General features: G+C 40.6%; 1 protein-coding gene across 9 annotated transcripts in view; it reads right to left on the reverse strand.

Annotated features, from left to right (window-relative positions):
* KIAA0930 (KIAA0930 ortholog) overlaps positions 1–23,767 on the reverse strand; it is a 91,461-nt gene that overhangs the window by 39,860 nt on the left and 27,834 nt on the right. Inside the window, exons 3-4 of one of the 9 annotated variants that reach the window (XM_068951912.1) lie at positions 11,482–11,727; positions 10,122–10,248 (exon numbers count right to left, since the gene is read on the reverse strand). The exons of 7 other annotated variants lie outside the window; for them this stretch is intronic. The gene's annotated coding sequence lies outside the window, so the exon portion shown is untranslated. Of the gene's footprint in view, positions 1–10,121; positions 10,249–11,481; positions 11,728–21,134; positions 21,898–23,767 lie in introns of those variants that run through there. One more of the 9 variants, XM_009678744.2, reaches the window with a different exon arrangement.

Consider the following 23,767-nt stretch of genomic DNA (forward strand, 5'->3'; position numbering starts at 1 on the left):
GTCACTGTGACTACCCGAGCAACAGAGAACATAACGTCCAATCGTAAATAAAAATCGACAACAACTTTAAAAAGTAACTAGCTTTACAAGCAGAGACAGGGAAACAAGCACTGGAGAGGTCAGATCTGGATTACTGCACATCTGCTCCATCTGAACGCCTCCCTTGCACACAAGCGACCAGGACTGTATAAGCAAACACCTACACTGGGGAGCCTACCACACAAGAGGAGATTCAGATGTGTTCAGACTCCCAAGGCCAGGCTGGGAAAGGACAGGGTTATGATCTGTCACTATATTCATGGATATACATTAAGAAGAGAGAAGAGCTATTCAGGCTTAAAGATATACTGCTGACACAAGGACAAAGAGCTCCAAGCTGCCCACCAACATATATTTAGGTCAGAAATTAGAAGCAGCTTCCAAAGCAGTTGCAAGTCCAGGAACAGCCTCCTAAGTAGCAATAGTGAAGGCAAAAATCCCAACAGCTTTAAAAATACAGCTCAACTTGTTTGTGAAGGTTCATGTGGTACCAGTGACATCAGAGGATGGTATGACCCAGTCCTAGCTCTATATTTAGCAAAGACTAGAAAACAGGGCATGCGTTGATCACAATTCATTAACGGTCTCAGAGAAACTTATTAAATCGGCTGGCTTTTGAGTACCTGAATTCATGGCCTTAATACTGAACCGAACGAGGGAGGAGTGAAGGGGAGGAGAGGGAGGGAAAGGGCATAAGAGAGTTGCCCTGAATTTCTCCAGAGTTTTAGGAAAACCAAAGGAAATTTGGGGGGGGGGGGGGGAATCAGTGTACTTTAAGAACATCTCAGAAAAAACTTCTGGTGTTCAGAAGCGTAACACTTTCTTCAAACTTAGCTTTGCTTCATAAATAAGCATATATAATAAGTCTAACCAATCCATTCTTAAATTTACATGAAAATCTTTTTCTATCTGGGGGAGATGTTTACTTTTCCCTTGTAAAAGAAAAAAACAAATTATCTAAATTCAGCATTATAAATGAAGGTTAAATCATTTTTAGGCGAGACTGCGATCCTCGTTGCACCTGCAAAATTCAGACAAGTTGTCATATGAGCTGTTTATATCATCAGATACATTTTATACAACAATATAAAGGAGTTAATATGCTATGGGTGCTTAGAGCATTAATACTTGCAGGAGAACTGAAGAACAGAGTAAGACACCAGGAGTTTGTATGTACTCCCACAATTGCTGGGGAGCAAAGGACAAACTGATTCAGAGTATTTGACATTAGCCTAAACAGAAAGCCAGGCCAGAAGTACTGCTGCAACGAAGCTATTTAAACACTGTAGCATAACAGGACACTTGGGGAGGGGGAGGAAAAATGCACATAAACACCCTGAAAACCCTTATAGCAATGTTGAAGAGCAGTCAATCCAAAACCCCATCTGCCACACAGAACAAATGTAAAATTGCATTCCCAACTTCAGAGATGTTTTCAGTCAGTGGTGTAATTAAAAACAGCCTGAGGTTGTTCTGAGTGCAACGGCTAAAGGGCTTTTCTTGAAGCCAAAAAGAGCCAAATCACAGCAACCCAGCTGCTTTCGGTAAATTTTGGTAGATGGAAGAAGGAAAGGAAACAGCACACAGTCTTTACAATCTATTATTAAATGGCATTAACTTGGAAAGGAGGCAAGCAAATTTGTAATTCTAATCCAGATTGCTTCAAGAGAACAATCAATTTCAATTTCACTGCAAGCCAGAAACTGCCAGATCCAACAGACCCATTCAAGCTTGCCTTCAACTATTAGATCCCCCAAAACAAGGCAAACCTTCACAATCATTTCAGTAGTTCACCGCTTATCGCTGGAAGCCTTCCAGCTTTGCCAAGTCAAAACCTATTTCTTGGAAACTGCTTTTTCAATTATTGTTTTAGGTAAGGATTTTGAAAGGGTCCAGCTAACTGCTCGGAGGACAAAATTCTTCTCTTCCATATACAGAACAACCTAGAGGCCTTACTTTTTCAGACTTTGCTACGTTACCCTGTTGAAGAGCCTCAGCTGCCGCAGAGACAGCGGGGCTCAGAGAGTAGCTTTCTCTGCATTACGTGACAGCAACCAAAGCTGGGCCAGCGCCCAGCTGGATTACTGGCCTTAATACTACTTCTGTCCACTAGCAAGGACTGAGATCAAAAAATGGACACCAATTTTTTCAAAGCCTGGACAATCATGAGTTGGCAGCAACCTTCTGTCACGTTGGTCCATCACTGGTTTGCACAGCCCTCAGAAGATGATGTGCATGTACACAAACACATATACTACTATTAATCTAATAAAACATCTGGCACTTAAAAGCACTGGAGGCTTCAACTTCCACATTTGGGGGAGTCCTTCTGAAACGTTGAGGACATTCACATTTTTGCCAGATGAGAATTTGAGCCTTCTGCAACACCAGAGTTGCATCACATTTGCAAAGGAACCAAATTCTATCTACAGTCCAGGGCACGCAGCACGACAGCTTCCTGCAAACTCCTCCTCTAACAAATTCTGCTTCTAAATGAATAAAATGGAATTAAGAATTCAGATTATAAATCTTAATACAGTAGAAGTCAATTATATAATTATGAGACCTTTGTAATGAATAAATCTTAATTACAGCAATTTACTCGAATGATTCATTTACATGGATTTTATCCTCATTAGAAACAAGATTTATGCCAGCTGCTATGCAATAAATATGTCTTTCTTTTTACCTATTAGATTTTAGACTGAGCATTCATTTCAGAGAATTGACTCTACATAATAAGATCCACATAATAAGAAGTTAGAGGGCTGGGTTTTTTTTTTTTTTTAAATAATTAATGCTTTCCAAAAAATTGGTCAATGAAAAGACGTGTCAGCATATTATTTTGCTTCAAAGGAATAGAAGAAAAGATTTTCCATTTGGTGGATAATCTTTTTCAGCATGCACCACTCAGAGCTCAGAGGAACAATAATTTCTACTAGACAGCGTGTCCGACGCTTTATTCCTCCAGACTGCCATGGGCTACTCTCAACGGCGAAACTTCGTAAAACTCATTTCATCTGATTCTGCCACGGTACTACCGTCTGTAAAATGAGCATCCCATCCTACTTAGATGTTTCGGGGTTAAAGGATAATGAAGATCTTCACGAGCCCAGAAGGGAAAGCAAGCAAGAGTTCTGGTCTTGGCAAACTGCAATTAATTTGAGTTTAGCAAAGCATTCTGCAAGGATAACATAAGAAAGGCTTAACACAGACATCCTACTCAGCCACAGACATAACTCTTCACTTGACACTAAAACAGAGATAATGGTTCCCCTAGCCCCTCAGGTGTTGCATGCACAAATCCATCAAGATAATATGAAGGAGATAAACAGAACATCAAAGATGAGAGAATAATCTTATGACAAATATACCACGTGCTTCCTTATCAACAGGTAACTATCTCATGAGGAAGGGCAGGGGGTAGATGGAAGCTAGTCCAAAGCTGAATGAAGAAAACCAGTCTAAATCAAAGCGTTGCTCCTCTCTCCTTTCCTTTCAAGTGCCTTTACAGAATTTATTCTGTATCACCCTGCCAAACTCGCACACAGTATCACAGACTTCTTACAGTGATATATATATATATATATATCGCTAAGCATACACTCTATGTATATCACTTTACACTTTATACATAAAGTATATATAAAACTTTAAACCTTGGCTTCATGGCATACCTGCAAGGGAGTTGACAAAAAAAATTTAAAGTTCGTAAGGTCATTAATCTTAAAAAGCCGAGCAAAAAATTAGGCCAATTACTTGGGCAAATTACAACTGTTGTGCCATATTTACTCTTTTGCCAATAGATATTGTATTTCTCATATTTATCGCCTTTTCTAAGCATAACTAAATGATAGCTATCGCTATCATCCCCAAAATCAACACACAGTTTCAGTACATACCTTAAATTTAAAGCCTGCCCTCAGCAGGTAACTGCCTCAAAGGCTTGAAATAATATGAGCCAGAAGCTGCCACTCAAATCAAATACAAATGTGGTTCTTTGTGCAGCAAGGGAAAGATGTACACATTTACTATGTTCAGCATTAGACTGTGAAGCGCCGTGAATAAATCCACGGTCCAAAATACCTGAGGTTCAAAGAGACCCAGTTTCTTTTCAGCTAATGACTTCAGTTGCTTAAAACATGGAAATGACTCAGGGCTGATTAAATATAGGTCATGCTTAATCCTTACGCCAAACTAAATGGTAGCAGATAAATGAATTTCTGTTCCAAAAAAAATCAAACACAGCCTACCTTACCTATGACAGCTTCCCTCTTATGCCACAGAGTTCAACTTTGAAACCCTACGAAGTCCAGCCGTGTAGCAATGCAGCTTCGCAGTCCATACTTGTAAAACACCCGACAATTACCTCACGTACCTATCCACCGCTTGCAAAGTGACAGAACTGCTATCACTCCGGAAAAAGGGAGGAAAACTCAATAACATGAAAATTCCTGATTCCAAGGACACAAATATGATCTTAAAGTACATCTGACACTCACTAGAGATGGTGCCCCACTGCCCAGTACTCCTCCAAACCACTTAGTCTCTGCCCTAACTCTAATACAACACATTTTTATTCATATAATTACACTCAGACTTAGCCTAAATCCTGTTGCCTTCTCTTTTATCCACAGAAGTGAGGTAACTAGGGTAGTGCCTCACTAGCCCAAGGGAGGTCTGCTGCAGAGATGGTTTTTAGGAGGTATGGCTTCCCTATACCATGAGACCACATCCACACCACCTAGCTACTGCTTCATTGCATGGGGCAGATTTGTGCCGCAAATGCTAAGATTAATGGTTTTGATTTCAACATAGCACTACTTCTAAACATCTCAACAGCAGAAACTTCAGAGATACTTTATCTTCATTCCAGTGATTTACAGCCTTCTTCAACATTACTTGCACGTCAACAACAACTAGCTTCCCATCTCCCTGGAAAATATGAAATAGTTCATTTATATTACAGCATCATTTTGGGTATCTTGAACAAGCTCTTCCTTTCTACTTAGGAGAGGAAATAATCCATGGAAATTAAACTTTTCCAGTACCTCTCAAGGTTTTTAGTGGGGAATAATCTACACGCCTAAGAATCATCCATGAATGACTTTGATGCTACAAAAAAGTTCCTTATCAAAATAGCCAGTGAAATAGAGGCAGATAAAATCAGAAGACAAAATTAACATCTACTATTTAGTAAAATGTTTCTAGTTTTATGAAGGGTCTGCAAAAGAGATTACAAGGTATATTATGCAGAAGACATTTGGAATATAGGACTGTTCATTTACATTCCAATAGCGACAAAAGATAGGGATAGCAATTCTCAAAGAAATAATCTGTATCACAAGTGACAAAGATTTCAGCCTAAAATTTACAGTAACCCGTTCTCCCCCCCCCCCCAAAACAAAAACAAATATTTAGTGGAGTGGCTCTCTGCTCCTTCCCTCCCCTTTTCTTTTTTTTTTTAAATAAACAGACAAGAGTAATTCCACCAACAGTAACTGTTTCTAGAAAGGACTTAGAGAAACCTGCTTTTCAATAGCTATAAACTGAAGGCCAGATCCTGAACTTACTGAGTCAGCCATTAAGCTCCCAATGGCTTGTAAGGGTGCAAACATCATACTACTGGGTCATCCTTTGCCTTGGCTCTTACGCACCTTGATAAGATAATAAGGAAATTCTGCACGGTGCAGGATCAGTTCTTAGTGCTTCAATGGTACCAATAATTGTGGCAAGCGACAGTTACCATTAGACACACTAGCAATCAGCAAATGTTCTACGCTTTTTGGCGAGAAAGCGGCGTACTGAACTCAGGCTTCAAAGTGGCACTTTCTAAGCTTTTTAGGTCAACTGTTGCATTTAATTTAGCAGGAAAGAGAAGATAATTTTGAAGCTGGGATACAGAGAGAAGAGTGAACTCTACGCTTACATGGTGAAGAGCCTGATTATTTCATGGATAAGGACCTACAGGTCCAATTAAATCACCTGCAGATGACAGTGACCAACTTCTCGTATAGTACCAAAAAAACCCTAAAGAAGTTCACATTCCTAAAGAATGATGTTGTGCAATACTGTACTAATTTCAGTGAAATCAAAGATGCCATTTTCTCATATGACCATTAAAAAAAAGAACCTGCCCTCTTGTTGGCAGTATACAAAGAATAACTGTCAATGGGAACAAAACCGCAAGCGACCAGTTCTGCATGTGCAGTTGGATGCACCTGTACTTTCTTACTGGAGACGAAAAATACTTGCCAATGAAGCTTAAAAACTAGCATTTAGAGAACCTGAAGAGATCGTACAGAAATATCATGCTTGAATGTGGTAAGGATAAAAATATGAGAACTGCCCCTCCAGCTACTGCCTGGGATCCACTGACCACCACACGCTGTTTCCAATAGAGACCAGAACGAGAAGCCTCAGCAGAATAGAGACCAGTCTCCCAACAGGCAGGCATGGGGCAAGCCACCGCGCACACGAACCTCATCCCATCGCTCAGGAGCTGCAGTTTATGCTGCATCCCAAACCAGGAAAATTTTTATCCTTTCCAGAATCTTGGAAATACCTTAATTTCCCTCGCTAACTCTGGAAAATCTTATCACCGTAAGATTTTCCCTCTGAAAGTTGGTATTTGGTAGGTTCTTAGCCTCAGTTAATGACTTTTGATACAAAAGGGCTGTCTAGTTTTATAATTCATAATATGCAGAGCTATTTTTGACGAGGGAATACTATAAAAAAGTGACACTGTTCATTTCAAAACTCCAATCTTACCAGTTCTGGAAAAATGCACTGCAAAACAACTAGTTAGAGCAAGAATATATTCCTAAAGGAAGATAAAATTCCCCTTGCAATTTAGAGGAAACAAATGTATTGTCACAGGAAAGGATTAGCAGTACCAGGCCCTGGACACTGCTAACAGGTGGTAAATTTATAATTTCTACAGAGATGGTTGCAGACAAACACAATCAACTTTAGAGTAGAGCCAAAAAAAATTATCCAGACAGTTTTGCTGAGGATAGTCACTTTGCATCTTACTAGAAACAAACACAATCCAAGCATAGAGTACACTTCTCAAAGAAAACAAAGTGCATTCTGATCGCTGGAAGCGGTAGAATTGTAAGAAGTACCTAACTTAGAAAGTCCAGGTCCCATTTCTAAGCAATTGTCAGCATTTTAAGTGCAAATTTCACCAAAAAACAAAGTGACTTAGGCTTCTAAGTGTCACTGTAAAAATGGAATTCAGAAATTATGATTATTATACACATCTTATTTCTCTCTGCTCTATCCCTTGACTTTATTTCAGAATTCCCACTGTGCTGCTCCTTTTCCCCAAGAAGAAACACAACAAACAGAACAAATCAGGATATCAAAACAGCTAACTGAAGGACAGACAGACAAATGCATAGAATTTTTTAAAACCTGAGTTTTCAAAATTCCATCCTTGAACACGTTAATACTTTCTCCCCTTTCAGAGCCCTGAATTTCCACATTAAATATGATTTATTTTACGCTTTTTTCCATAAAAAGAAATGAACAGGTTTTTTTAAATGACAACAAAAGCATCTGGGATGAAAACGAAGGACTAAATCAAGATATAGGAAAGGTTACTGGAAACGTTAACAGATCTACTGAGCCAAGATAAAGCCTATCACAAACGGAATCAGCTTTTGCAAGCTGCCATCACCAGAACTGCTCTGAATTCTAGCCCTGTTCTACATGTTTATTATAACCCATGGCACTTAAAAACACAAGGTAGTAAAGGGAAATTACTATCCACGTGCAAAAATCAACATACTACATTTCACGTACTACTTTTCCTGGCTACAACCCAGGCACCTCAGACAGACTGTGGTTATGTTGGAGTGCACGTGGAGATTGGGAGTGATGACACTGAATATCTACTCCACAAGGTCAAACTAGCATTCAGAAGTCTTGAATGTTTTATAAGCTGTAATGCAAACAAAATGCATGAAATAGCTCTTTCAGTAAGCAGGAGTATTTCTTAAAATAAATAAATAAACAAAGCACTCAGAAGTAGCAAGCAGTGAGAAGAAAGAGAGAGACACCACGGCAGAAAAGGATTATGTCTGACAAATCCTTACACTCACGTGCTTCAAGAGAACAAAGCAGGTTAGAGTAGCTGAAGACAGCAATGACAATTTTGCTCTCCGATCTAACGAAGGACCGCACCAACCTGCTTTCAGACGCTAACGTTCACACCTTATTGCCCTCTTAAACCCAACCACGTGGAAGGACAAGAAGCAAGAGCCCTTCGAAACAACGCAGGGCACCAAGGGAGCCCGCTGTCACGGGCTCGCGGCCACTTCGCTTTGGGTTTGGGCTCTGTCCCAGGCTATTTGGGTGACCGCAGGGAAGCAGCCTGGTCATTCTGCGCCCGGCTTCCCTCTCAGGAAAATGGGGTAAGGAAGAATTTCTCTTTTGGTCTGCCTTGTTTATGTTGCAAAAACAAATCCAGTCCTTTTTTTTTTTTTTTTTTTTGATTTTGTTCTTTCTTTTCAAGGCTTTGCACTTCTCTAATGGTCTCTGTAGTCTCCACGAGCATAAACAGTGAGCGCAACGAAAGCTGTGCTGACAGAAATAGCTCAAGAAGAAACTGAAACATACCCTCTCCTAACTTTAATCCCTTTCTGTGTGTGTTATGGTACTATTTTGAGGTTATTCAGCCCTTTCAGCCCACAGGAAGCTTGCAGAGACGTCAATAACTGAGCAATGTGCCAAGATGAGGGGTGCATATATGGGGGCGTGATGCCTCTGCACCGCGCCACTGGGTGCCGGGAGACTCCGCATACAGTTTCCCATTCTCTGCAAAACAGCAACACGAGAATAACACACCAGGTCTTCACAATCTGAATGTCTAAAATTCCCTGTGCTCAGGCTGTGAAGCATACGATACCCTTTCGAGTTTTCTTTTTCCACCCACTCTTACAAACTGTGAGACCGAGCCAGAACCAGACTTCCTCTACAACCCCGGTACGTGTAACCACTCCGACATCCCAGCCTCGCAGAGATTTTACTCAACCTGCTTGAACGTCACCTGGGCACGCTTCAGCTAAGCAAAGGCAAGGCAGAGCGTGAATAAAACCCAAACTGTGGCGACGTCACCAACAAACCGGGAGCAGGCACAAGGGAGAGCCTTTAACACAAGCTGATTTGCCAAGTAACTGAACTACAGATTATGCAGGTCATAATAAAATTAATTTTGCAGATGAGTTGTACTACAGCGAGTGTAACCTACCCTGTGTGAAAGGAGCAAGATGAGTATCCAAAAGATAAATAATACAAAGGGGAACATTATTCACCTTACGTCTTCTAATCTTATTTTTTTGTTGTTGTTCTCATGCCATAAAGTCCAGATCTATGGCACTACCTAAAAGTGAAAACTGCACCCATTTACCCAGGGTGCATACTAACCGCTAACTTCCTCAGGTATCTGTACCTCCTGAGACCACAGATGTAGCCACTGATGTTCCTTGCATGTTTTGATGAGACTCACTACAACCATCAGGCTTTGAATGCTATTTTGACACAAATACTTCTGGATACGTGTGTGTGTGTGTGTGTGTGTGTGTGTGTGTGTGTGTGTGTGTGTGTGTAAATATATATGTATACACACATACACACATATATGTATACACACACACGTACACACCAACAATTATTCTACAGCCTTTTGACACAGCTTAGAAATACCAGATAGTCCACTGAAAATCACGTGCTCAGAGGACAGAAGAAATTAAATATTTCTATTCTTACTAACCAGAATAAGGAACCTCCCTTTTCTTGGCTCTGGTGAAACAGGACCTTCAGTACCCCTTCATTCCATTGGAGAAAGTACCTAAGCAAGTATAAGTAAGTGGCTGCTGTTTTGTGCATGTAGGGCAATTGGAAGAAAGAGAAAGAGCATGCTGGAGTAGGGATAAAAACAGCTTCTCATTTGCTAAAGGGGAAAAAAAGAGTTACCACTAGGATCTAGTATTTGTGCTTCACAGATGAAGGACCTCAATTCAGATCTGCTCTCCCATCCAGCTTTATTTTACGAAGGGAAGCTGACGTCTTGATACCTTTGACATATGCATTTCCTTCTCCAGGAAAAAGCTGAGCTTTCTTCACAGTGTATCAGTTGTCAAACTGTCAAGAAGACTAACATTCACGTCACTGCCACATCACTATTGTTGTCCTGTTTAAGCACTTAAAAAAAAAAAAGTCAGAAATCTGTCATACTAAAATATAGAAAAGAAAATATCAGAAATCATTATGAGAGAAAATTCCTTGCTGGAGAAAGAAAAATAAATCAAGGGCTAGATAAGAAAATCTCTGTCCTCTAAATATTAGCAGGGGTAATTATAATACCTGGAATATAAAAACTTATTCCTAAACCTCATATGTCAGGATGATAAATTGCCATGAGGAAGAGATTTCCTTATGTGACTACTGTACAACTAGGTTAATCTCTTGACTAAAATGGGTAGCGAAGAAAACTTAAAAGGAAAAAAACACACAGCCTTCCTCTGCCACAGTACTTAACTGAAAATTTGTGATTCAAATGCTGCCCTTGGCTGTTTTCATTGGGGATAGCACTAAAGTTCAAATCTTGATCACCAGCACAAGAAGCCTGGGAATAGGAAGAAATGTGTAAAAGAGTCACTTACTTTTTTCTTTTTCTTTTCTTTTTTTTTTTTTTTTAAATACATCATGGATGTACACAGGTTACCCTAAATACATGCAAACAATTTCTGTTGGAACAAATTCAGTTTTCAATCAAAGGTTGTCAACTGTGTCTCACTGTTCCTTCTTCCATCACACATTACTGCCCTTGTAGTTAGGGAGAGCAGAGGAGGTGGCGAGTTTGCACCCCAGCAACTGTAAATCGCAGTATTGGCATGAACTGCCATTGATTTCTTTTTGTTAATAGACCAGGCTGTGAACACCTGAGGAACAGACTCAGTGACCACTCTGCAACCCTCTGCTATGGAAACCATCAACTCCAGCAGCCAGCAGGGTGGACACAGCTGGGGATGGCAGTCTCAAATCCTGTCAGCAGGAAGCTGCTGATCACCTGCTACATATCTTTTCACACTAGTTCCAGACATTTGATCTCTAAAATCCCAAACCAGTAATCTCACAGATACACAAGGCTTACAGGAGAGAAATGCGTTCTAGAGCTCACAGAAAAGACAACAAATTAAAGGCACTAAACTAAAGAATTAATTAGACTCAACCTTATCCCAGCAAGCAAACTTGATGTTTAATGCTCATCCAGAAAACAGCTGGAGATGAGCCAAGACTGCTATGAAAGGGTGTGTGCCATAGCTGCAGCCAAGCAAGTACTGATTTCAAGGAAATCCATGCCTAGGCATGGTGCTGTAAAGCTATGGGGTTACAAGTTCAGGAAGTCATTCCACAGTGTCTGTGTCCTCTTACCATGTTCGTGGCTTGAGTTCAACCAATCTGGAGTGAGTTAAAGTGGGAAGAAGTTGTTCCCTCTCTCCTATTAAAAGTGAAGAGGTAAATCAGTCCTTTTTCCTCCACTTGAGTCTGGGAAGATCAGACTTCTCTCCCTCCTCGTCATTAGTTTCAAATGCTGAAGAACCTCATGGCAATAAACATAGCAAAAAGGTCAGACAGTTTTCTTCAGCTGTTCCACCCAGTGGTGGGAAGACTAAGTGCCTGCAAGAACAGAAATTGCCTAATCAAAAGAGTACATCAATTGTCTTTTCTTCATCCTTCACATGATTTTCAACATATCCTCTTGTCTCCTCCTCTGTAAGATCCAATCCTCCTGTTACTCAATCCCTAGACATAGCGTGAGATGCCCTGCCAGTTCCCTCCAACCTGTGGAAACTCCACAAAGAACGACCACTGACCGGCATGTTTGAGGAGACACAGTCCTGCATTCACCATTTCCCAGTACTCTGTCCCACCAGGCAGGAATGATACACTGGCACATGATCTTACAAACACCTCTTCCAGCTCAGGCTACCAGGGCTCTCTATCCTTGCATTCAAGGCATCACAGGCACTTAGATTCTCAGAAGTAGCCAAACTCATTCAAAACCTGAGATAAGTTGCATTAAAGGCCTCAGAAACAACTGGATGAAATCACTGTAGCAAACAAAGGACACAGCAATGAGGACAGATCTGTAAAAGAGCTTAGGGTGAATTTACCATCACCATTTGCACTGGACAAAACAGGTTATAAAAATGTATCCATTCCCCTTTGCCATCCAACTCTCAATGACCAATTCATCCTCAAATAAAAGATAAACTAGGTAAGCAAAGCATGAAATGGCTGGTAGAGCTTGAAACATGTTTACACACCTCTGGAGTCTGATCACAACGCTCAGACGGATGAGAACCTAGGACAGGTCCACGGCACCCCTCGCCACCACAGCAGCACAGTTTATTCCTGCCTTCCACACCTTTACTAAGGTTAGTAAAGAAAAATTCATTGTCGGGGCTCACTGGACACACCCTCAACAACTAATCAGATTTGTTCCAATGACTGGAACACTCACATACCTAGGGATACTTAAGTGCATGATGGGCTTAATATAAAAGGAACCATATGAAATGCGTTGAGCTCTGTGTAACTACTCAGGATGCTGCTTGTGTGACAGATTAACTTGAGAGGTTGGGTTCTGCACCAATAAGAACTTTCCCTGTGGAGTTAATCTCTAGAGAGTCACTCTCCTGCTTATTGATTGCAACACTGCTGGGTCATTTCTCCTTCTTACACTGAAGAGAGTTTTGTAAATGTATGGTGAGGTATCCATCAAGAACAGACATTTAAAAAAAAATAATAACAATTTCAATCCAGGCATGTTGATTTTATTGAATAAATAGGAGCTGCATAAGCAAACTGGATTACCTTAGAAACTGCACTTAACTGAGTAAACACATCTTATAGACCTTTCAAAACAGAACTGCCAGGCTCTTCTGGAATGTCTACTGAATCACAGAATAGTTTAGGTTGCAAGGGATCTCTGAAGGTCATCTAATCCAACCTTTCTCATCATTCAAAGTAGGGACAACTCTGACCTACTTCAAAATCATGCTGTTCAGCATCATATCCAGTTGGGCTCTGATCATCTTCAAGGATGGAGATTCCACAATCGTCCCAACCATTCCAACACTTGATCACCCTTACCGCAAATCCAGATTTTCTATGATTTCACATCAGAATTTCTCTTTTTGCAACTTGTGTCTGTTCCTTATTTTCTGTCATTATGCCTCCAAGAAAAGCCTGGCTCCATCTGCTCCACAGCCTCCCTTTATGTAGTTCAAGACATCAATAAGATCCCTCTTTAGCCTTCCCTTCTCAGAACCAAACAAATCCAGAGCTCTAACATGCAATAGGATGCAACACTGGATCAGTTAAATTCTTTAAAGCACATGTGCACTTGGCGGGGGGGGGGGGGGGAATCACACACACACACACAAAACACATGCTATCACCATAATGCAAGCAGTCAAATTCCTTGCATATACTACTTCAATAATATTTTTCCCCACAGGTAAGGTAGACACACAATTATGCATAAAGAAAAGCTACCCAACTAGTATTCTCTTTTGAAAGAGCATAGCCTACACAACAGCTTCACAGAAACTCATCACTTAGACTGTGGAGGTGTCCGCATGGCCTTCCTTTGACGCATAAAATCTGCCAGACATAATGTAGCTGTAGCTTTAAGGTGATGGGCACAAGAAGAAAGGAAATTAACTGTTAACCTTTAAGGTAACTAGTTAAAAACTATCAGCAGAAAGGCATGGTTTGCTGGAAGCTGATAATGACTGGATAAAATCATCACAAGACAAATGAGGCTTTATCCAGTTGGATGACCCATGCGATGCCTAGACCAGAGACCACCAACATAAGCACAAGCCATGGCAGGCCAGGTTTGGGGAAGTTTTTCCAAAAACACCAGAGGAGACCCCCTTCTCCTCCGTGCAACTACAGCACAGGCCATGCCCAAGCACTCCAGCATATCTAACATTGCACCATTCGCTATTTTTCCTATGACCTTTCTCTTTTGCACAGCATAAGCAAATAATCACTTTTGGACTATCTAATCACCAAATAGCTGTTTCTCTACTACTGTGACAGTATGTCTTAACCCAGAGCCATCATTTAACCTGATAATTTGCCCAAAGTGTTCTAGTTAATTATAGTGAGGTTTCTAATTCAATTTTGCAAACGTTAATTGAATTTTGCTTTACAAAAGCCTTTGTAGAAAGGATATATGTTAAAACATTAATTCAACCCAACAAGATAATTCAGTCATTAAGTTTTTTCTACCTCAAGTAAAGTATCCATATACTGGTCAAGAAAACAAACGCAGAGAACAAGCATGAGTAGTAATGCAAGCTTGTTATGCTGCAGAAATGCTTCAGTTATATCTAGAAGGATTATTTCTAAAAGACTGAATAATTCAGACTGATCCCCTATTAAGCCTGCTCCCAAGGACAGTATCAGCCCGTCCCATAGAAACAGCCAGCAGTTGCCTCGGGGAGCAAGAGAAAGACAATAATTGCATCATCTTAGATAACAGAGAGAAGGAAGCAAAATTGTTCATTATCAGACAAACAAAAAGACAACAATTAGCACCACAACATTCCAGCAGCAGTGCGCTTTTAAGAAAGAAACCACCAAATGCAACATCTCAGGATAATAAAAATAATAAGAATAATAAAAATAAATAATAAAATAATAAAAATAATAAAAATAAATAATAAAAATAATAAAAATAAATAATAAAAATAATAAAAATAATAAAAATAATAAAAATAATAAAAATAATAAAAATAATAAAAATAATAAAAATAAGGCACTGCTAAGACTTGATTTCCTATCAGTCTAGGTTTTATTTGGTTGTATTCCTCAATATTCTAAAATCTTTCTCTCAAAGCATCCAGCGCACCTCAGTGACAAGTAATCTCTGTCCCAATAAATAAGTTTACAAATTAAATTCACTCCAGAAACAAGTCATAACTGCACAGTCTAAAAGAATTCGCTGTGTAAAAAGCACATCACAGAATGGCAAGACAGAGTTAGAAAATCAAAGGGCTAAGGCAAGGAAATAAGAGACAGACAGGATTACATCAAGGAGTTACAGCTAGAAAGTCCTTCCCAGTTCCATCCTTTCTGTATTAATTACACTAGCGTTCCACTTGCAAAAAGTGAGCAACTATCTTAGCTCAAAATGAACTGAATTTTGTTTTCCTCACGTAGAGTTAGAACAAGGATTAAAATTTGAGACATAAACATTAAGTTAGTATTAGCGAACTAAGGTTCTACTTTATTGGAGACACTTTCTTGGCTAGCTACCACGTGAACAGATTCCATACATTCAGTGAAGGTACTGCCTTAGCGCTAGGCACAAATCCAAACCATACTACTGCCCCAAAGGTCCAAAATGATATAATTTTACTTGCTACTTATAAAATGCTACTGACAGTCAGAATAAGAATAAAAAGAAAAAGAAAAAAAAGAAAAAAAAGAAAAAAGAAAACTTCTATGCAAAAGTTGAATACTAATAAAAACATTATCAGGAAAATTCCTAATTCAACCTTCTTTTCCCCAGGAATATGAATTCAGCTTTTCAGACTGAACAATATGAACTCATTCAGGCTGCCTTAACGTATTTGGGATGGGAAGTGGTGAAGGTGCATGTGTAAGGACTAAAAAGAACTTTTATAGATGGTCTTTATAACCTGGAGAAGGAAAAAAAAAAAAAAAACATGTAATAAGTGCAAAGGTCAACAAAGGGGAGGGGTAATAAAAACTGTTACTATTGGAAGCGTAATTGAACCACCACCACTTCCCCCCAGAACACACCACAATGTTCCACGAACCACTGCAGCAGCACTTCTGTAAGACGACATCAACTCCAAGGTATGCCAGGCCGAGTAAAACACAGCAGCAAGTAGAAACAGGGTTACTAATGCTGTGTCATGCAATCTAAACTTTATGCACCTTAAAATTAGAATGAAGGTGCCAATTCCTCAACAAATTTCCCAGAGGACCCATATTTGTGGCTTTAGATTTTCTTATTAGTCCGTGCCTCGGTACGTGCTTGGAGTACAAGTATCAAACGAGATAAGTCCAATAAAAATGCCTTAAATGGACTAAGACTTCCAAAACAAAACCATAAAAAAACCCACAATTTTAGATCGTGAGGAAGTTGTGAAAAACAATTTCAGAACGCGTTGTTAAAAATAAAGTGATTGGCCTGCTTGGAAAGGTTAAGAACGTGCATCCAGGTACCCCCACTACTTTCACTTACCCATCAGTATGTATTTGTTCTGAGAGGCCACTTCTACCTGAGCTTTTGAGCCCAGTTTCTTCCAAAAGACTTCCTGGCTTTCTGGCTGACTAATTCCTCAAGTGACAAAAGGAACTGCAAAAATCCTTGAAGCCTGTAGCTGCAAGGCACCTGGAACACGTCTTTCTTCAGAGAGATAGAGAAAGAAAGAGAGGCAAGTCCAGAAACATCTGGGGCCCAATGGCAAGAAGGCTTTGCTGCCTAACATTCGCACTTCTGCTAAATGCTCCAGCCCAGGAGTCGATCTGCTTCGACTTCCTAGTGTAGACTTATGCTTTAACTACCTCAGCAAGGTGAACAGAAGAAACAGATTAGCAAGAAACAAGTCCAGAAAAGCTGTCCATGACTTGACTTGGAGCTGCAAGTTGGATGAAACACATGGAAGCACTGCATCCAGTTAGAGATGCAGAGGATTTTATTTTAAGCAAACACTCTGAACTGCTCTAGCCTGGAAAGCACTGTGAAGATTTCCTACCTTCCTATAAAACACTTTTGGTACATCTGGTACAATACAGACAGCATATGAGAGCATCTCACTAGTGTAACCAGCAGTTAAATATGTTCAGCCAAGATATGTGACATACAGAACCTGCAGTCAATTTTCGATCTAACGTGAACTTGCCCAATAGCATAAAGCCATTGCCGGGCAAAGACCTCCACAAATGTGTTGATTTCTGAGGATTTATGAATTTCTGCAGAGGATCTCTGCTGAATATGAGGAGAAAGCTGGACGGCCCTTTAAAAAAAAGGTAGAGAGGAAGCTCCTTATGTATCATCCTACTGTTTCCTCATTTAGTTATTGTTAAGCAACCTTAAAAATGTTTCTTTTCCCATAATGTTTCTCAGTTCCACGCGGCAAAACAACTGAAAACTATTAGTACTTTCGGTATAAACCGGGCAAAGTAAATGCTTCATCTTTATAAGCAGTCTTATGAAACTATACTTTTCTTCAAGAGGGAGCACCTAGTTAAAGACTGCAACGATAAGCAAAGGACTCCATGTTGCTCTGCCTTTTGTTGCGTGTTGTGTCCTACCACAGGCTTTAAGCTGGGAGACAGAGACTCTTAAGTACCTGTTCAAATGTCTTGCACGATTCACAGAAGCCTGGTGCTACTTCAGCAAAATGGGGAGATAATAATAAACATACTAAAACACACTTTTAAAAACACATCATTCTTTTCAACTGGTCTCATTTATGGCCAAAACGTGAGAAACATATTGGGTAGAAATACTTAACAGAGATCATTAAATCACGAGTCTGGTCAAAAACTCTGAGGAAGTTCTATTCTGATCCAACTTTGAACTTTAAAGCTTACAGACCACAGAATTAGCAAGAAGTCACTTACAATATTATTCTCTGCTATACATATTACTTTGTAAGTGGATTCACTTCCTGCCTCTGACTGCCTCATACAAATTTGCAGCATATAACTTCAGCCTTCTGGAGGGAAGCAAAAGCCAACTCAAGAATACCAACTCCAGTGTCGGATTATCCATGCATAAACTTATTTTGCTTTGAAATTCCTCATGATTCCACCAACACCAAAACAGGGGTCACAGTTTATTTCATAGAGTAGCTAATCATTGTCTCTGAAAGTCATTTTTTTTGTTTTATCTCTGGGTACTAGGAAAAAAAAAATCTGTAATGAAACTCAACCCACTCCAAACATAAGTCACACTCTAACAGCAGGTTCAAAGTCCTTGAACATTCTCAGATAATATAGAAAATCCAGTTTCTGCTTTGGGAAGGGGAAGCAGTAGAAGAAGAGAGCAGAAAAAGATGCTATCGAAAGCTTGAAAGGGAGGTGGCAATACCATGTCATAACAGATAGCAGACGACAGAGCAGCTACAGAACTGAAGGACTACATCCATTGGCAACATGATACTATATCTGCATGTAATCTCCTTAAAACTTAATCTAGAGGCTCATAGCTTTTGCCGTTTTAACTAAGTCAAATCTACCTACCATTGTTAAACATGCAGGCAAGTGACTGGATAGCCTAGAAGCACAGCCTTGGTTTGCAGCTAAAGGAAAGTTCAGCTTATTCATGCCCTGGGAAGTAAAGAGGGAAGGAGGAGGAAAAAATATATATATATGTATAAGCACACACACACACACACACCCCTTTCACAGTCCTCCTCCCAGACAGCAGAAAAATGGCTGCATGGTTCACATACAAGCCTAGGACTTGAGCAAACCTCTATTTAGCTCCCCGTGCAATCACAGGCAGTGCATGGGCCCAGAAACTATTGGTTATTTTCTCTTTCTCAAATTCGGATTGGATATACGCATAAAAACCATCTCCCCAAACTATTTTCCCCTAACAATATTGACTTTTGTGTGTTCCTATGGTCTCTTTGAAACATCCAAGGAAATCTGCAGATTCATGAAGATTATCTCAGTCTTTACTGCTAACGACACAACTGTTCCCTCAGCCTAAAAAGCTGGGGGGGGGGACTTATTATCATCTGACCTTTCCCCCACCCACAGTATTTTCCCATATTCTATCAAGTTTAACTCTAATAGGATGACACCAGCTACATTAGCATCCACTCATGCCATTGCACAGCTTAACAACACTAAGCTGAACACATTTGTGGCACACTGCTAAAATAGTAAATACACGAATTCTCCTATTATTCTGAAGCAAGTAGAATTCCTCTTTCTCTGTTCAAATCACATTTTCAAATCATCACAGTTAGATTTGGGGGGGGGGGGGGGAGAAGATGTTGTTAGTTCAATTTCTCCTAGGCCTTAAAAAACAAAAAACACTTTTTATCCCATACATAGCTTCTTCTGCAAATACGAAGATATTTATCCTAACACTAAGCATAATTTCCTTTTTGAAAGTAGAAACAGTGCGAGTAAATAGGCATTTTCTAAAGATTGCAGCATTATACTAATCCATAAGAACCTAAAGTGACTACAACTGGCAATAATCTAGGTAATGCCAAATCCACCTTTTTGATTGGAAAGGGAAAGGCTGAGAACCTGCTTCTATTCTCTCTCTTCTAGAGATAAATCCAGAGCAGCCAGACTCACCATGCCAATATAAAGCATATTAGGAATTTAGGGATTATAGAAAACATAGCAAATAGAGGATTAGTGCTTATACATCTTCTAGGCCTTCTCTGCTGACCAGAGCAGCTCTTTTTATTGTCCCACATTACATAAGACAGAGTTAACACCTTGAAATTCTTCACTGTCCTCAACCAAGTCAAAAAGTTCAGAACAAAATCATACTAAAGATTTTAAGAAGTTTAGAAACGTACAAATTTTAAAGGGGAGAGGAAGCTCCTTTTTCCTATGCATTTAACAATTTCAGCACCAATCAGGTCCACACAAGCAACACTCACAAAGTTGTAAGCTTCTGCATCCTGCTAACTTCAGAAAGTTACCCATACAGCAGTGCCCTGAGCAAAGCCAATCTTTATTTCTACCATTTGATAGTCTAGCAGAAAAGCTCACCTGCCTAACCACACTGTCTTTTCACCTGTGTGTGCCTGGACTTAGTGAGTGGTGTAGTGCTCATTGCTGCAACCAAGACTACCAAACTTTTTTATGCCCCTGGGATACCACAGGAATTCCTAGGCCCAGAAATAAAGTGATGTAGATAGCGCAGTGAGGAATTAGGAGGGAAAAAGAGCTGTCTCCTGCTTTCCTTCCCCTCAATCTCCCACTTTCCTATTCAGATTGTGTTCTGCAAAGGAGGAGCTGAGAAGCAGGAAAAAAATTCAGCAGGATACACGTCCATGCCAAGAATACTGCTGCGATTGCCACGGGGAGCTCATCCAAGAGGAGAATCAGCTGAGAAGTGAGAAGAGGGACAAAAGCAGAACTGAAGACACAGGGGAATTGTTTACTGACATTGGTTGCCTTTGCTACCCAAGGCAACTGCAAATTAAAAGTTCACTGAACCCAAGAGAGGAGAGCGTGGCAGAAGCATAAGGCTCAGCTGTTACTGCACTGTACCAGTGCCTGCAGGTCCTGACAAGGATCCCCACTGAGGTCCACAGTGTGGACACTAAAAATTAGAACAAAATGAAAAGGGGAGAGGGAGGATTCACTGTGCAAACGCGGAGCTGATAGGACAAGGCTCCCCACAGTAAATAAAGGGAAGATTTCATTAAGAAACGCATCATGGAGAAAGAGTCAAGATTCTAGCTTAGAAGCTGAGACTACTGGACTCCGTTCCTTGCTCCGCTGCAGACCCCAGATACACCACTTAATCTCTGTGTCAGTTTTCTGGCCAAGAAAAGCAAAACTCATTTACACTGTAAGAATAAACTATTGAAGACAGTTATAGCTTTCAATACAGCAGTAGTGGGGCTAATAAAATGCTTAAGATAAATAATAAACAAACACTACAGTAAGGAAAACCTTCAGAGATCAGCAGCTATTTTAATACATTATTCATAAATCAGCTCATAAAAGAAAGGAGTATGTATTTTAAAATTCCTAACATGAAACAGCATTGGCACAAACCATCTCTTATATTCATTATATTCCATACACAGACATTTTCTGACTGACACTGGTAGTCTTTCATTTCCATTCATATACACTATTTCCATAAATTCCCCTGTTGAATGACCGCAACTGAAAGCTGTCAGCGAAGTTTGAACCTATACCGGTATTTTCAGAGCTGAACGTGCAGATGTTATAAAATGCACATATCAACAGGGAATTTGGGGAAGGATGGCAAGCTCTTAAGGCACACAACATCCAAAAAATTACACTTATAAACTCACATATGCACAGGTACGTCGTCTTCTCGTCTTTCTCAGATGGGAAACGGTAAGCAGGGGCTGCGCATGTGCTGGACAGCTTGCATCAAATGCATGAAGATGAGTACAGTCTCAAGCAATTACAGAGCAGAGGAGTAGTATACCTTGCTGCTCCTCACTGCCAGGGATCACGTGACAAGTTTAATTTGCCTTTGGACCTCAAAAGCAGAAACTAGCAATTCTACAGTCACTGCGAAGGGAGATTTGCCAATCTGAACAATGCAGCCAGCGTGTGCTGCTCCTGCCGCTCCCTCGGCTTATCCTTTCACAGGTAGAGTAAAAAAGGAGTACTGGATAACACACAAACTTGAATCTCATCCATCTCCAAAGCACTAATCTCACAAGGGAACTGAAAAAAAAACCTCCACCATCTCACTCCAGATCTTTCTCCTCTTTCATTAAACGTCACAAGGCAGCAAGGACAAAGGTTGGCAAGCCTGTTCCTCCGTGATGACTTAGAACGACGACTACTCGTGCAAAGGTTTCTGGGATGCTCTTCGATATCATCTCTTTGCTCACAGCTCCATTCCGCATGAGTTGTGGCATTATGCCAAAGGAGAGGTGGGAAGAAGTAGTTAGGTTATCGATGTGTTTCCCAAAACAGAGCTAGGAGGTTTTATTCCCTGGCAGAGGCTGCCTCTCAAGCACTGTACGTACTTAACCACTGGTCACAGCCTGAACATTTAATGAATACATAATAGCACCCGGCATACACCACAGCAGCACACACACTTCAGCTCGTCTTAGAAGGAGACAGTGTTCCTTCTGTGCTGAAGCTGAGTTTCTTCATTCTTTTGTTGCCTAACAGCATGAGTTCAAAGTGGTCATGTTTCTACCGGATGAGGTCTTCCAAGGAGAGAACCAGCACATGACTGTCAGCATTACATTACAACACAAGCTGATTCATTTACAAGGCAGAACATGTTACTTCAGGATACCACTCACAAACAACCAAGATCCCTCACTAATGTAAACTGATATAACTCCGGCCTCACTGACTCGGACTTACACCACCCGAGCTTCCTGCCCAAGCCATGCAGGAAATCTCATTAAATTAATCCAGCACAACACACAAGGTAAAGATAAGTTCTGTGGTCCCTGACCATGTTAGCCCATCCCAGAGATGTCCCAACTGCTCTGTCCCTCTTCCCACCTTAGTAAGCCAGACTGGCAAAGCAGTAAGGCCGAAAATTACTCCAGCTGAACTAACAAAACATTTTCTGATGGATCGTTTCGCTGATCAGCTTACTTGGCAGTTGCAGGACTGCTCAGGTTGGCACGAAGGAGCACGAGTGCCAGGCCTAACTGATGTCCAAGTAAACTGATCACAGACTTCAAGCTCTAGGGTTCTGTGATAGAACTGAGCTGACCAGCTGCCCAAAGGCATGTTCTCACCTTGTTCACCCAGTCCAAACTGCAGCTCCTCCCCTGCACTACGTAAGTGCTCGTCAGACTGCTCAGTCAGCCAGTTTAGTTGCCTCCTAACTAGCTCCTTATCTGCTTAATCTCTGCTGTTGAATAAATCAGCATTCGGCTGGCTTAGTGAGCTAAATCAGTTCTCTATGGGTCAGATGAGTGTCAATGCTGACACAAAAGCAGCAGTGGATTCACACAGCTGGAGGCATAAACAGGAGAAAGATCTTCCTTTCAGAAATAGCTTATAGTTAAAATGGTTCAGCTGTATTGTAAAATATATACGCATAGGGGCAACTAGTGCCAAGTAGGTGTGCGAGAAACAGCGGCGGTACCATCTCGGTTTAACTCGCCATGGCTGGCTGGTTCAGAGATCAGATTCCCACAAGGCTGCGCGTCTTGACAACAAGGCAGTGGCTGTAAACCAGTGGTTTGGTCACCAGAGGAAACTGCTTTTCCTGGTCAGTTCATTCCTATCCCAGTTCCCAGTGTATCCCACCCCTTCTGTGCGGACCTTATTTCTAGTGTCCTCAGGTGGTGCTTGGCATCCCTACTCTCTTTCCTGGAACACTGAAAAAAAGATTGTTTATACTGGTGTCCAACCACTTCAGAGACTCATCCAGACATGTCTTCTCTAAGCAATCCATGAAGGGCTCTGTGACAGCTTAGCAATTGCTTTCCTGAACTTTTAAGGTGCTTTCAAATCCCTCTAAGAAGCAGTTTATCTGTACTGGAAAATTTAATAGTCTCTCTCCCCTCCCCCCCCCCAAATATGGCACAGTTCTAGGATACTTCACTGTGTATTTTCAGAACAGGCTAATTAAAAACCTCTTTACACCTTTTTCAGCTTGGTAGCTCATATGAGTCATGCTTGAACTTTATTAATTCCTGTGGACCATTTTGAACGAAGCTCATCCTTTCAATCACTAACGCAAACTGTCCAACTGTCATTGGATGTTAGAAACAGAAGTTTATCTTAAAAGAGCAAGGAATAAATGGGAGACAATGGATTCACATAGTTCTGATTTTATTGATGCCCAGTCATTCACATCCCCTTTAAAATCCACATGATATTTGTCAGACTCTGAACACATGCAAATTTCGGACGTACAAAGAAAAAAAAGTATTTGCAGTTAATCCACGAGCCTAGGAGTCAGGTAATCTAGGCTCTGTTTCAGCATCCA

This window comes from Struthio camelus, chromosome 1, assembly GCF_040807025.1.
Source record: "Struthio camelus isolate bStrCam1 chromosome 1, bStrCam1.hap1, whole genome shotgun sequence".
In the NCBI taxonomy this organism is placed as follows: domain Eukaryota; kingdom Metazoa; phylum Chordata; class Aves; order Struthioniformes; family Struthionidae; genus Struthio; species Struthio camelus.